Here is a 13,985-nt window from a genome sequence, read left to right on the forward strand (position 1 = left end):
CGCCGTCGTGCCCCGGCGCCGGCTCCAGAGGGAGCGGCGGCGGCTCCGCCTCAGGACCGCGAGGCCACCGGCGAGGAGGCCCTGCCGGACAGGCAGAACTGGGACTTGGAGGGGCCCGTTTGTTCATTCGTCCGTTTGTTTGTTTGTTTGTTTTGTAGGTGGAAAGCTCTTTGTGGTTACTTTGAGAAAGTGTTGAGTTTTATTCTTTCTCATTCTCTTTTTTTTTTTGTTTGAGCTTTCCTTCCAGCTTCCAACTTGTACTCCCAAAATCAGAAATGGTTCAGTTGTTTCCTGATGTAAAATGCTGATAGCAATTGCTGGTGCTTCACAACACTTGTTTGGAACAGTCTTGTTAATACCAATGGGACCCTTGGCAAAATGGAGGAGCCTTTGCAAGCTGGCATCTGTGTTTGTGCATAAAATATGAATCCTCATTTCTGTTCGAGTTTACAGACTGCATACAGTAAGAGAAAATTGCTAGAAAACATCAGTACTCAGGACTGAATTATGTGGAAGCACTGAATATGATTAAGGAACATGAGACTATATGCGAGGAATCTCAGTGGGATAGTCTGAAGATCAAACAAGCAATAGTTACTGCTCTTAGAAACATGAGCATTTAGCCCTTATTGGAAGATTTAACACCAGATCAATTGCATCAGTTAAGAACATTATCATCTCCAGAGGTCGAAGAGTCCACATGAGCCTGTCATGAATATAAATAAAAATATTCTTAATTAATTCATTGGGTGTTCCAAAGTTCACAGAAAGTAAGGATATCTTCTGAAGCAAGAGACATGAAAAAACAAACTCCTGATCTCAGGGTGATGAGTAGAAGAAATAAATCTATAGAAGAAGACAGTGCTGACAAAAAATCAGGGAAGTTGGTCTGGAAAAGTCAAGAGAAAAAATGCAACTTTAGTCATGAAAGTACAGTTGTAACACTGCCAGTAATAGCATCATTTGCAGATACCACTAAAAAAAATTGTGACAGTCAAACACCCAGCACTACCTCAGAAGTCAAGTTGCTCCAGATAACTCTCCTATCTCATTAGAAAAGACAAAAGCTGTGAATAAAGTTAAGAATGGAGTATGCTATAGATTAAAAAAGAGATAAAACGCAAGAAACAGGCACAGTAATTAAAGATAGCATTGAATTTAGCTCTACAGATTCTGATACAAGTAAAAGCATTTCAAGAAAAGCAAAAGTAAGCAGGGACAGCTGTAAGAAGAGATGCAGAGTGATTTCAAAAGCAAAGCAACAAGATTTAGATGTTGAATTGAGAAGGATTCTGGGAAAAGGAAGTAAGCGGCCAAGTGTGAGGTCTGCTCAAGAAGAGCTGGAAGAGGCAAGGGATGTAACTAGACCAGACATTTCAAAAATATACGAGAAGAACTTCCAGCAGAGCAAATCTGAAGAGTCTACTTCCACCCCAGTGCTGCCTGTGAAAGTGGTTGCAAGGTCTATTGATGAAATAATTGCTTTCCTGCAGTCTACTTCTCCATCTCCCTCAGACCAGATGATCAAAGAACTCCTGGAGAGTGTTCTTGGCCAGAAGTACAACATAAAAATGGAAGTAGATGAACCAGAACAAGAGAAATATTTTTCTCCTGGGTAAATATTACTTTTATAAGAGTTGTATATTTTTTTTTCCAGCTCCTACAATGTGTTACAACACAGAAGCCAGACAAAACAAATGGATAAAGACATTAATGTATCATAGAATATTCTTCACTCTTTCTTCTGCTAGTTTTTTTGATGTCCCTGAAAAATGAAAATGAGCCAATATCAAAATACATTAAAACATTAGATCTTTTTTGGGTGTTATTTTTATTATACTGCTTATAGTTTAAAATATATTTTTCTTTATTCTCCTTTCCCTTTTTAAGTTGACATATTCCAGTATGACAGATGAAAAAGTGCATTAAATGCACTTGGAATATCATTGGCCATATTGTTTCTTTTAGGTACTGTTTAGATTGTGAAGTCTTTGTAAGACAATTTTTTTTATTGTTGTAGTTATGAGGAGCATGTAAGCAGCTGTAAGAGTTCCTTCAATTAATTACAGCAGGTGATATCAGTAATAATAGGCATCAGGTAGATGCTAGGGAAAACTTTCCTAGATTTTCACCAGAACTTTGCCAATTTATTCGTTAAGTAAACTGTTGACTTAGTATCAGATGGCTTCTTGTCCTCTCTAAGCAAGGCTGACAGTTTTGTTTCAGTTCCAAGACAGCTAAAATGTACAGTACCTTACATTCCCTTAATGTGAGACTGACTCTTTTTTGATTGAATACAAGAACTAGAAGAGAAAAAAAGTGCACCTGAACTAAGTTAATTTAAATGTGAAAGTCCATAAGCAGCAGTAGTATGAAACTGCATTTCCAGTAATTTATGTCCTCTGAATTGATTTTCTTCTGAGAGCTTTTTTGTGTGGTTGAGGCATTTGCAGTGTCTCCACTTTCTGTATATTATGTGGTGTCTATCAATTGGCATTGAAATCAGAGAAGACTTTTCTCAGTGAGGCAGCATTGGGATGATCCCTCTCCATTGTTTGACTTGTATTTTAGGGATGTAATAGTTTGGGACTCTTTGGTTGCAATTTGTCAGTTGATTACCAAAATTCTTCAGGCAGATGTGAAAAGGGTTAAAGAAGTATTGGACCTGGAAAACTGTTTGTTGTTTAACTTACCAGAAATAATTAGTAGTGACTGGTAATATGCAGAATTTTGTGGTTTTCTTACTTTTTTATAAATGTGTCTTATGTTCTAGGTAAGATTTTTGAAGTTTGGCCTCTGCCAAGTCCTGATACGTGAACTGATTTTTTGTTGTCTGTAGTATGAGCTGCTGGGCTCTGAGCTTTGAAAATCTGACCTCTGGGATAATATCATATCATATCATATCTCATATCATATCATAATTAATTCTTTATTTCTACTATTTGATCAATCAGGTTAAAAGTAAAGTGAAAATTTGAACCTAGTGATGGCTTTCTCTTCCAGTTTTTTGGTTTTTAATGTTTTTTTTTAGGTAGGGACATATGGACATTAGTGAGGGTGAATGAGACCCTTCTTGCTGATTACCTTTTATTTTAATAAATTAAATATAATTTTGCAGCAGGTGTCTTTTGAACTGAAGTGACCTTATAATTAGGTTGAAGAGTTTAGCAATTTATTATTATTAGGCATGGATTATTTACTTTACACTAAGCTTCATAGCTTGCATTCTCTAATGAAGTAAGAAGTGTATTGTTTTAAATGAAGAAAGAAAAGAATGGAATTGCTAAAACGAAAACGTACTCTCAGAATTAAATGCGTTTTTTCATTTCTTAAAAAAAATAAAAAGAAAATTATATTCTTTTTATTTTTTTCTCAATTTTGCATTAATGACTGGTTAGCATTGACACCTTATGGTGTTGCTGAGGGGGCTGAGTGCTGGTTTTCCACCTGCATTGAAATAGCATTATCTGGGAATAAAATGCCAACTTGGTGGGACATCATTACTTAGCCCTGTGTCCTTTGAGGGAAATTGGTTATCAGTAGTGTTTCCTATCATATTTTCTGTGAAAACATGGAATTTCTATTATAAGAATAATGTAGCTTCCAATGCCTGGAGTAATTTTTTTGCCTTGAGGCTTATTGTTAACTCTGAAATATATTGAGATACCAAGCATCTGGTTGGTTTAGTATCCATAGGAAGGTGTTTATATTTGTCTCAGAAATGCATTATCTTGGTGAAGAACCTGCAGCTCCTCTTTAGGTGGTTACTCAGATGAGCTTGGGAGGGTGGTAAGTAAATGAACAACATTTTTGTTATCTAAAAGTAACATCAAATTTGAATGCTTCTATTAAACAAGGACTATGGAGTCCACTGCACTAGCAGTATATAAAAGATACTTTAGTTTTTTAAAAGCATCTCTAGCTCTTTTCAGCTAATCTCAATAATGAGGCCTTGAGACTTTCTCTGTAATGCATTAATACTCTCAGAAGTGGTTTGATGGAGAATAATTATTGCTAAAATTCAAGAAGAGATAGACTTCTATTAGCTTTATAAACAAATACAAACAGTATTTGCTTATAACATTACAGCATCTCACTTATTATTTGGTCTATATGTTCTTTATACTTCAGCTGACATGACAATTATGTTACAGATATACTGATGTATAAAGAACAGTATTTTTAGGAGTCTTACTGAAAATATTTCTTTTTTTTTTTTTAGTGCTATGCTATCAGATGTATTGTAAATGTCATGGAAATGAACAAAACACTTCCATTTATTCCACTTAGTTCTGTTCAAGGGGTGAAACTCCTAACTCTCCCTACTGGTTTTCTTATTTTTGCCTACAGGTAAGTTGTGGAATGCTTTTCTTGCAGTCTTAGCATCTGTTAAAATGCACCTTAATCAGGACCATGATGCTTTTTATTGTAAGTTTGCAATACATTACAAATTCAGGAAGCACACGGTCAATAGGGTTGATGGCCCTTTCTGCCACTTGCTGAAGGGAGCTGCTTACTCCTCAGGGGTGGGCACTACCACTCCTGGAGACCCAGAGATATTTTTTTTTTCCCCCAGAATAGTTAACTCATTTTACTTCTTTAAAAAAAGATGTTTTATTTTCATAAAGTTTCATGAAACTACCTAGGGACAGATATTGGGTAGATGGTTTACAGGTGTGGACTTCTGAAATCTATCTGCTTATTTTCTCAAAGTAACCAGTGCAGTTTGTTACATTTTAACAACAATCATTTTCCGGTTCCTTATGATCATTAGGCCCACATAATTTACGGTTGTCTTAAAAATTCTACAGACTTTATGGTGCAGGGAGGATCTTTTTACCTTTGAGTCTAACAAAATTGGAGATTAATTCTCATTAGGTCAGTAAACTGCTATTATAATATGAAAACAAATCTATTTTAATCAGATAGATTGTAATCTCCCAGAGTTTCAAGCTTTGTCAAAGGGGTGCAGGGTAATTAGCTGTGTTTGTGTATAAACAACTTGTATAAATTCACCATGTTAAAACATATTTGTATATTCACACATCTAGAATGACTTTGTTTTGCCATTTATCAGGGTCTTTTCTGCACTTTTTTATTCAAAACAGAGAGGAAAATAATTTACTTTAATAGCATGTAACTACCAAATGTGGAATCAAAGAAATATCAGATAAAAATATTTAAATCAGATATATTTAGAGGTAACTACTAAAAAACAAACAAAACCCAAACAACAAAAATAATAAATCCTTAGTTTTCTTTATGTAAGGGTTCATAAACTTCATAAAAGAGTCTTTTCAACTACAAAGGGTACCACAAACATACGAAAATGACTAAAAATATTAAAATGGTTTATAATGAATGATCAATGTGCTGGGGTACCTAAATAATTTTCTACACCTGTGGGAGGAAGGCTGTGTCTAATAGAGATTTTTTTTTAAAGGCCCACTAGAAGTTTCCATCACTTCTTAGGTTAAAATACCAGTGCTGGAAACATCTTCCTCAAGGAGGAGCAGAACACTCAAGAATAGATTCCCACAGGAATTAAGAGTTGCCACAGTTCTTTCATCTTCCAAAGTTTATATCACACCTCTTTGGCCTTGTTTTTATTAATGCAAACACATGGCCCATAGTATGTATATTGACAGTACACATAATTTTATTAAAATAACACAATAGCATTGGGCCTGTGATTCAACCAGGGTGAATGGACAAAAGACAAAACACCACACCCAAGAAAGGAAAGCAATCACATACCATGTACAGGTGTCTAAAATGAAATTAAGTTAATATTTGCTCATATAATTCTGTTGGTTTTGACAGAGCAGGAAAATTAATATGTAAAATTTGCATATTATGCAATACTTTAGAAACATAAGTTGATCCAGCCAGGTTGAGTGAAGGGCTTTGTGAAAATTTCTCTTTGATTCCATGAACTGGATAAATTGCATAGGGAAAGGATCACAGTTGGCTTAGATGGACTGTAATAACTAATAGTCCTTGGTAATCACCATGCTTGAAAACATGCATGTATTGCAAAGAAGAGGAAGGTTGGTTGGTATAGCTTGAGAAGATATTGCTGAATCTCTTTCTTTTAGTCGGAGTTGCTTCTCCACTCGGAGAAACGCACTCACAATTTTAGTGCATTGTTCTCATGGTGATGAAAAAAATAAGTAATAGGAATTGTTTTTTCCTTTAGCTGTTTTTTTATCAAAGGTAGATAATTACTAAGGCTTTGGTTAAAAGCAAGGCACTAACGTGTACAACATGTACATGCAGGGCCATAGCTTTTTATTGCTTTCTAGTTACATTTTTGTGGTATTATATGCATCTATCACTTTTTATTAGCCTACAGACTACATTTTTCCTTTTCATATTCTAATATATATGAAAAATGTTACAGTTCAGACCATGCTTCTTACATGGTATTAAAGTATAATGCAAAAACTCTAGGCCTTAAAAACAGTATTTTTAGATTGATGGGTGGACAATACACTCAGTGGAATAAAAATTCGACTGTGTAGAAGTTTCTTCTATTAGAAAGCAATATTATGATGTGACAGACTGTTTCTAATACAAGTTCAACTGATAGCTTTACTTAATTCTTGTATTAGCTTGTGGCTTCTTTCCCCAGAAACATTTACTGTTTCAGTAGCAGTTTTAAAGAGCAGTACTCTCAAATGAAGTGTAGCTCAGGTGTGATACTTGTTTGTTGCTGCTATCTTTAGCACTGGGCTCCTCAAGGCAGTGTGTGGCACAACAGGTAAAGTCCATACGTGTGTGCTAACCAGGAGCTCAGAATGCACACAGTTCTTAAAACTGCTGTCTGTGCTGAGAGCTGTTGCTGCATTTTAATTCTGCCTTTTTTTTTTCTTTTATTTCTTTTTTTTGGTATCAAGAAAGGGGTATTATTGAACCACTGCTTTGATGAGCAAGAATAGTATGTCTGCGAACTGAAAACAACTTTAAATTTTGTAATTGCTTTCCTGCTAGTGGAGGAATTATGATTTTTTCCTCTGGAGAAAATTATTAACTGAGAATTGCACTCAGCCTGCAAACTTCTCTACTATGAGCAGTTCCATGGAGGAGTCATTTATAGTAGAGTTAAGCATGTGTGCAAATGTTTGCAAAAGATGAGCATAAGATCATTTGCCTCTAAATGCACTTGTTTCTTTCAAACTAATTTGTGTAATGAAGGCTCAAACTTTAATTTGCACATATATGTTCTTTTGAAGTTGTTTTTTTCTGTAAGGTAGTAACATAATTTTATTTATTTTATTCTTGTTTGACACTAGTTTTCCTCTCTTGCTCATACAATAGGCACCAATAGAACATGAGGAAGTAAAAAATGGATCTCAAGTCCTGCCAAGTTTTCACCAAGCAAGCTTGGTAACATTCTGAATTATCTAGGAATGTTAAAATATAATAAGTTAATAGTGCTTCTATTTGCTTGTGAGTTGTTAAGATAGGTAGTTCATATTTTAAACTGATAAAACTGGAAAGGAAATTCAACACTCCTTGAAAACATTTTGGTACTTCATAAATCACAAGCATACCCTTATTTTTCTCTCTTTCTTTTTTGTGTCTCTTGTTCTTTCCTTTTCATAAGGGGTTTGATTTTCCAACTCCTGGATATAAAGAATTTTGCTTTTATTAAGTAGGATGCTGATTAGGGAAATGGAATCATAAGACATCCATCTATATTCATATGTGTTAGTGCCCATCATTCTACGTTTTTCAAAGTGTTTTTAGAATTCAAATATTTGAACTTAGAAATGTTTGGGGAATTGCTTAATGTTTAGAGGCATTACTGATTTATTTGCTTTAAAGGATCAAACATCTGTTGATATAAATTTCTGATATATGTTTCTTCTTACATTTAGCAGTTTTTCTTACAAGTGAAATCTGTAGAAGAAACACCACCAGACCTTTGATAATACATTTTATAGATGTTATTATTTAGCGTTAATTGTCGCAGGTCCTTTTCCTATGACTATGTTTATTTTTGGAAATCTAATTAGCTGAGGAAATATTGAGGAAATATTTGGCTTAAGATAAAATTGATACAACATTCTAGGTGTTTCATAGATTTTGAAAGAATAATTGCATATAATAAATACTGTACTGAATTGCCTGTCAGGGAAGACAAAAATGTGTTTTAAAAATTTTTTTACATTCATCTTTTACACCAGTTTTTTTCTCTTTCTCTCAGAAGTTCAGAAAGAATCTCAAGCAGCAGAAAATAAATCTTGGCCTAAAGATGAGCTGTTAACATATAATAAGCAGGTGAAGCAGGTAAGCAGGTTTAGTACTATTGTGAGATAGTATTGTTTTTCCCATGCTTAAGGTTTTGTTACTTTATAGCATACAGAGGTCTGCAAGCTGTTTCCTTACCACCTGCCCTTTAAAAAAAGATTTTCTATAAAACAGGTCTTCGTACTGGTCTTGCAGCTTAAGGTTAGAGGAAAAAACAAATTAAGGTTCATTCGGTCAGATGTTGGGTTAGGCTTTTCTTTATGAGATTGGAAAGCAGATTATTCATGGAACAATATATAAATAGAATCCTAACCTGCATTTAACAAGTGGATGCCTTCCTAGAAAATAGTTTAATGCTCAATATCCTTTTAGTTTTGTGGTATTTCTCATGAAAAAACTGTCACTAGTATATAAATTCTATAAAGCTTATATTTTTCAGAAGAGAACCCGTATCAAGTGTATACAGACAGTAGGACACATTTGTTGCCAAGATGGAATGATATCTTTTCTCATATTTTGTCAGTTTTTAACATTCTAGTATTCCAAGGCTGTAACCAGGTACTAAAATAAAACCCTGACTTAATTCCTTCTGCAGCTTTGATGCAAACGATTACTTTGCCTTAAAATTCTTATTTACACTTGTTGTGAAACAAATAACACTATTTATTACGTTCACAATGATATACTGAGAAGGACGACCAAGAATGGGATATGTTGCTACTGGACAGTGTTATGTGCAGAGGCCCAGATAGCCTTGGCCTAAACTTAAATAAATGAGATGAACAAGGCTGGAAAAGCTACATGAGAAGACAGATGCAGGTGTTGAGAAGAAAGACATAAAAGATCAGAATGAAAAGAGGATGAGACAGACACACTGAATGCTTTATGATGGCCCAATATTTGCGAGTTTGTTGTTTCAAGGTCTAGTCATCAAAAAGCAGAGGTCTAGTCAAAATGAGAAACCTTCTGCATGTCTAAGGGCCTTGTTTCAGCTACTTTTTTAGCTCCTTCCACTGACTGTAGTTTCGCCCTGATTGTGTCTCTTCAAGCTGAATGGAAAAAGGCATAGAGAGAGGTAGGCGTATGCCTAGAATTCCAGAGCATTAGCATCCAACTTTCCTGGTCAGCCAGGATCCAAAGATGCACACAGTTTATTCTGAAGAGTGAAGGACAGGGGAGCTCTGGGAGTGAGTCACAGGGAGGTGACAGAAATTCCCCATCAGTCCTGGCACTGCATTCTGCCATGGGGCTACAGTGGACATGAAGTAGAGCCCTAAGTGGCCTGAGCAGTTTCAGTTGGCAGGCATTCTTCTACAGAGAAGGATGAATATTTCCTAGAAGCTTTTCTGGTAGCAAAATTACTCCTGTTAAATGGGTTAGAGTTCTGTTGAAGGAAATGGATGAAAATTAAATTATATTACTTTAAAAAAATTCCTAATATCCGATCAAAACCTCCCCTGGTGCAGCTTGAGGCCATTTCCTTTTGTTCTAATTGCTTGTTACTTAGGAGAAGACTGACCCCCACCTCTCTACAACCTCTTTTCAGGTAGTTGTAGAGATTGATAAGGTCTCCTCTCAGCCCCATGTCCCCAGACTAACCAACTCCAGCTCCCTCTGCCACTCCTCACAAGACTTTTGCTCCAGATGATTCATGAGTTCTGCTGTCCTTCTCTGGACACGCTCCAGCACCTCGATGTCTTTCTTGCAGTGAGGGGCCCAGAACTGAGCACAGGACTCAAGGTGCAGCCTCACCAGTGTCCAGTACAAGGGGACAATCACTGGCCTGGTCCTGGGCACGCTATTGCTGATACAGGCCAGGTGCCGCTGGCCATCTTTGCTACCTGGGCACACCCTGGATCATGTCCAGCCACTGTTGACCAGCACCCCCAGGCCCTTTTCCACTGGGTAGTTTCCCAGCCAGTCTTTCCCCATGCTGTAGCACTGTCTGGGGTTATTGTGACCCATGGGCAGAACTGGTGACTGAAATTTAGGGGAATTTTGCCTTATTGAACCCCATACAACTGATCTTGGCCCATTGATCCAGCCTGTCCAGATCTCTCTCTAGAACTTTCCTACCCTTAAGCAGATCACTCCTGACCAACTTGGTGTTGTCTGAGAACTTGCTGGAGGTGCACTCCATCGCCTCATCCAGATCATCAATAAAGACATTTAAGAGGACTGACACCAATAGGACTGACACCAATAGTGAGCCCAGGGGAACAGCACTGGTGACAGGCCACCAGGTGGAAGGAACTCCAGTTACCACTCTCTGGGCTTGGCCATCAAGCCAGTTTTTATCCAGTGAACAATGCATCTGTCCAAACCATGAGCAGCCAGTTTCTCCAAGAGAATGCTGCGGGAAACGGTGTCAAAAACTTGACTAAAGTCCAGGAACACAGAATCCACCACCTTTACCTCACACCAAACAGGACATATTGTCACAGGAGATTAGGTGAGTCAAACAGGACCTGCCTTTCACAAACCCATGCTGGCTGAGCCTGATCCCCTGCTTGTACATGCCACGTGATGGCATTTAAGATGATTTTCTCCATGGCCTTTCTGGGCACTGAGGCTGACAGGCCTGCTGTTTCCTGGATCCTCCTTCAGTCCCTTCTTGTAGATGAGCGTCACATTTACTACCTTCCAATCAACTGGGATCTCCCTGGTTAGCCAGGACTGCTGGTAAATGATTGCAAGTGGCCTGGTGAACTCTTCCAACACTTTCCTCAGTACTTTTGGGTGCATCCCACCTATCCCCATAAACTTGTGGGTTTCCAAGTGATGTATCAGGTCACTGATGTTCTCCCCTTGGATTATGGGGGCTTCATTCTGCTCCCAGTCCTTGTCTTTCAGATCAGGAGGCTTGGTACCTGGAGAGCAGCTGGTCTTACTGTTAAAGACTGAGGCAGAGAAGGCATTAATAATGATGTTTGTAGGTAGCTTGAAGAGCATACTCTGCAACATCAGTTATCTGTTGGTTGCTAACCTAAATATGCTAAATGATATATAAACAATACACAGTACAGTGTCACTGATGGTAATTTTTATAATATTAAAGAATATAGTAAGGTTACTTATTAATTCTAAATTACATACTATTATTTGACAACAGAAAAGTTTCCCAATCATTTAACAGTACTGGGGTATTATGATGATGTTTTTTAGACAGCATTTAATATTTTGGGCAGCTTGGCATTTCAGTAATGTAAGGGTGCTATTGTTACGACAATGCTCATCAGTATGTGTTCAGTGATCTTACAAGAGAAAGTAATTTGCAAGTTTGCCACCTGAAAAAAATACGTACATTTGGTTGTATTTAACACAAGTACTACATAATTCAAATCTATTATTCAACTTGAAAGTGCATGCTTTCAGTTTTACACACAGAAAAATTAATGGAGATAAAAAGAAAGAGAAATGGTTTTAAAAACTCATATGTACTAGCTAAATGTTCTAATGCATCCTTAGCAGGACTATTTAAAAAAAAAATAATGGCAATGTACTACATACTAATATTTCTATAGAAGAATATTCATTGGTGTGTTTTTGTGACATATGATTTTGAAATTATTTTGCTTTGCTTAGTGGGCTGCAGAGCCCATGTGATTTCAAGAAAAATTGATAGATTGTGTAGATGAACTTGAAAATTTTGTTTTACACAAAGCAGTCAGATGAAAAAATGCAGCTATTTGCTTTAGTTACTGTAATTCTGTGTTACATCTGAAACTGAATTATATAAATATTTTGGTTTAAAATGTTATGTGCCAGTTCACTGGTGTTTCTACAAAGAAAATGGAATATAATATGAGATTATATAAATTATAAAAGTCCATGTAATAGTAAGTGTGGTGGGCCACGTTATCTTATTTTAGTGTTAAGGGAATTCCTCTCTGCTTGGTATAGCCTCCATTATTCATTAGCAAGAGAGTGTTGAAGTCCCCCTCCATGATGTGTTTCATGAAACAGGTGAAATCACAGAACTTTGAATTACGATTTTAAAGTAACAGCTGCTGTAATTTTAATTTTGGCTGTTTCAATTAGCTATATTGGTGTCTAAGATATCAAATGTTGAGTATCTTCTGTTTTTTTGGATATCACTTGTGTGGCTTTTTTTTAATTATTATTATTTAGTATGTAGACATTTCAAAAGCTGGAAATGGCAATGAATCTAATCAAGTTATTTTTTTTCCTTTAAATTTGACAAGACTCATGACAGAAACTTATGTGACATTCAAAAGCAAAAATCATAATCTTATATTTGGTTCATTTTATTGATACATTTTCAGGTAGACATAATACTTTAAAGCTTTTCTGTATTCTAGAGTTTTGTTAGCTTATTGTCTCTGTGTAAAATTTCGATCAGCTTTCAGTTTCTCTGCTAAACATTAAATATCCGACTTTGCTCCTTTGTATTTTTTGCATGTATGTGCTGACATAAACATTGGTGTCTGTTTCAAAAATAAACTGACAACATATGAAGGAATTTTAATTTTGAATAAGAATTTTCAGAAGGTAGTGACTCATTTAGGTATCTTCTACAGTTCTCAGTATCTTTTACTTGGTGAGTTATGTTCTTGTTTATGAAATAGAAGCTTCCATAATTTTTTCCTGAAGCAATTCCTTCTGAGAACTTAAATACTGTTGAAATTGTCAATAAACGTAGACATTGTGCTCAGTTATGTTCTGGGATAAATAAAGCTTGTGAATGGACAAAGAGTAAAATTCTATAGTTTTATGATTTATTTAACCAGACATGTGACTGAAATCTAAATTAGAAAGGCATTTTTCTTGAAATAATTGTGTTCTTTGGGTTTCTATAGATTAAGGTAGACAGCCTTCCCAGACTTGCAGAGGTAATCACCATGGTGTAGCAGGAAGAGTCGGGCCCAAAAGTGGACCTACTTTTCATATTGAGATAGACTTTTTTCAAAACAAAGCACTTTGAATTTCATTTTTCCCCACTGTGTTGTTCTGTTTCTGTCTTTTTAATGCTATGATTATACTTCTTCATTTTCTTGAACCTGTTTTGTTTTGTTACATATGCAAGCTTTTAGGTGGCATTCTGAAGAATCCTTTCTACTGATGGCACTGCCAGTCTGTTTTAAAGATATTTAAGGGGTTGCAGGAAACAGAACTCTGAAATTGTTGAGGTTGGACTAGACCTCTGGAGGTCATCACAACATGGCAAAAGCAGCACAAGGGTATAGATTCTGAGGCTCAGTTTTGTGGAACACATGCAGACACTTCGGCAGCAGTGATGACATCAATAGTTCCTTTTCCTTACTGTTTGCTTTTGCTCCTGGATTACAGTGAGCTGTCCTGGACAAAATTTCGATGTGGGGACACTCTACAAAGAGATTTAGAGATCTAGATTAATTTGTGTCTTTACAACTTTTTTTATTATTATTTTTTCAACATGGATCAGTTATTTTTTTATTTTGCAATGCGAAAAACCAGTTTTTGGTGAAACTAAGCACAACTAATGAATAGGAATGAGCAGCTGTGGATGAAAACAGTAGGAATTCCTTACATCTATGTTCCTACTGGAGTTCCTCTGTTTAATAAATGCAACCTTGAAGAAACTTTCCTAAAAATATTATTCTTTAAACTATGTGTATGTTTGAATTTGCTTAAAACACAAAAATTGTAGATGTGTTCATTTCTAAGTTTATTAGTTCTGCATACGAATACTATTTTGATGCTCATTTGATTATTTGCTTTGTAATATA

Source organism: Corvus brachyrhynchos, unplaced genomic scaffold, assembly GCF_000691975.1.
Source record: "Corvus brachyrhynchos isolate BGI_N302 unplaced genomic scaffold, ASM69197v1 scaffold115, whole genome shotgun sequence".
In the NCBI taxonomy this organism is placed as follows: Eukaryota; Metazoa; Chordata; class Aves; order Passeriformes; family Corvidae; genus Corvus; species Corvus brachyrhynchos.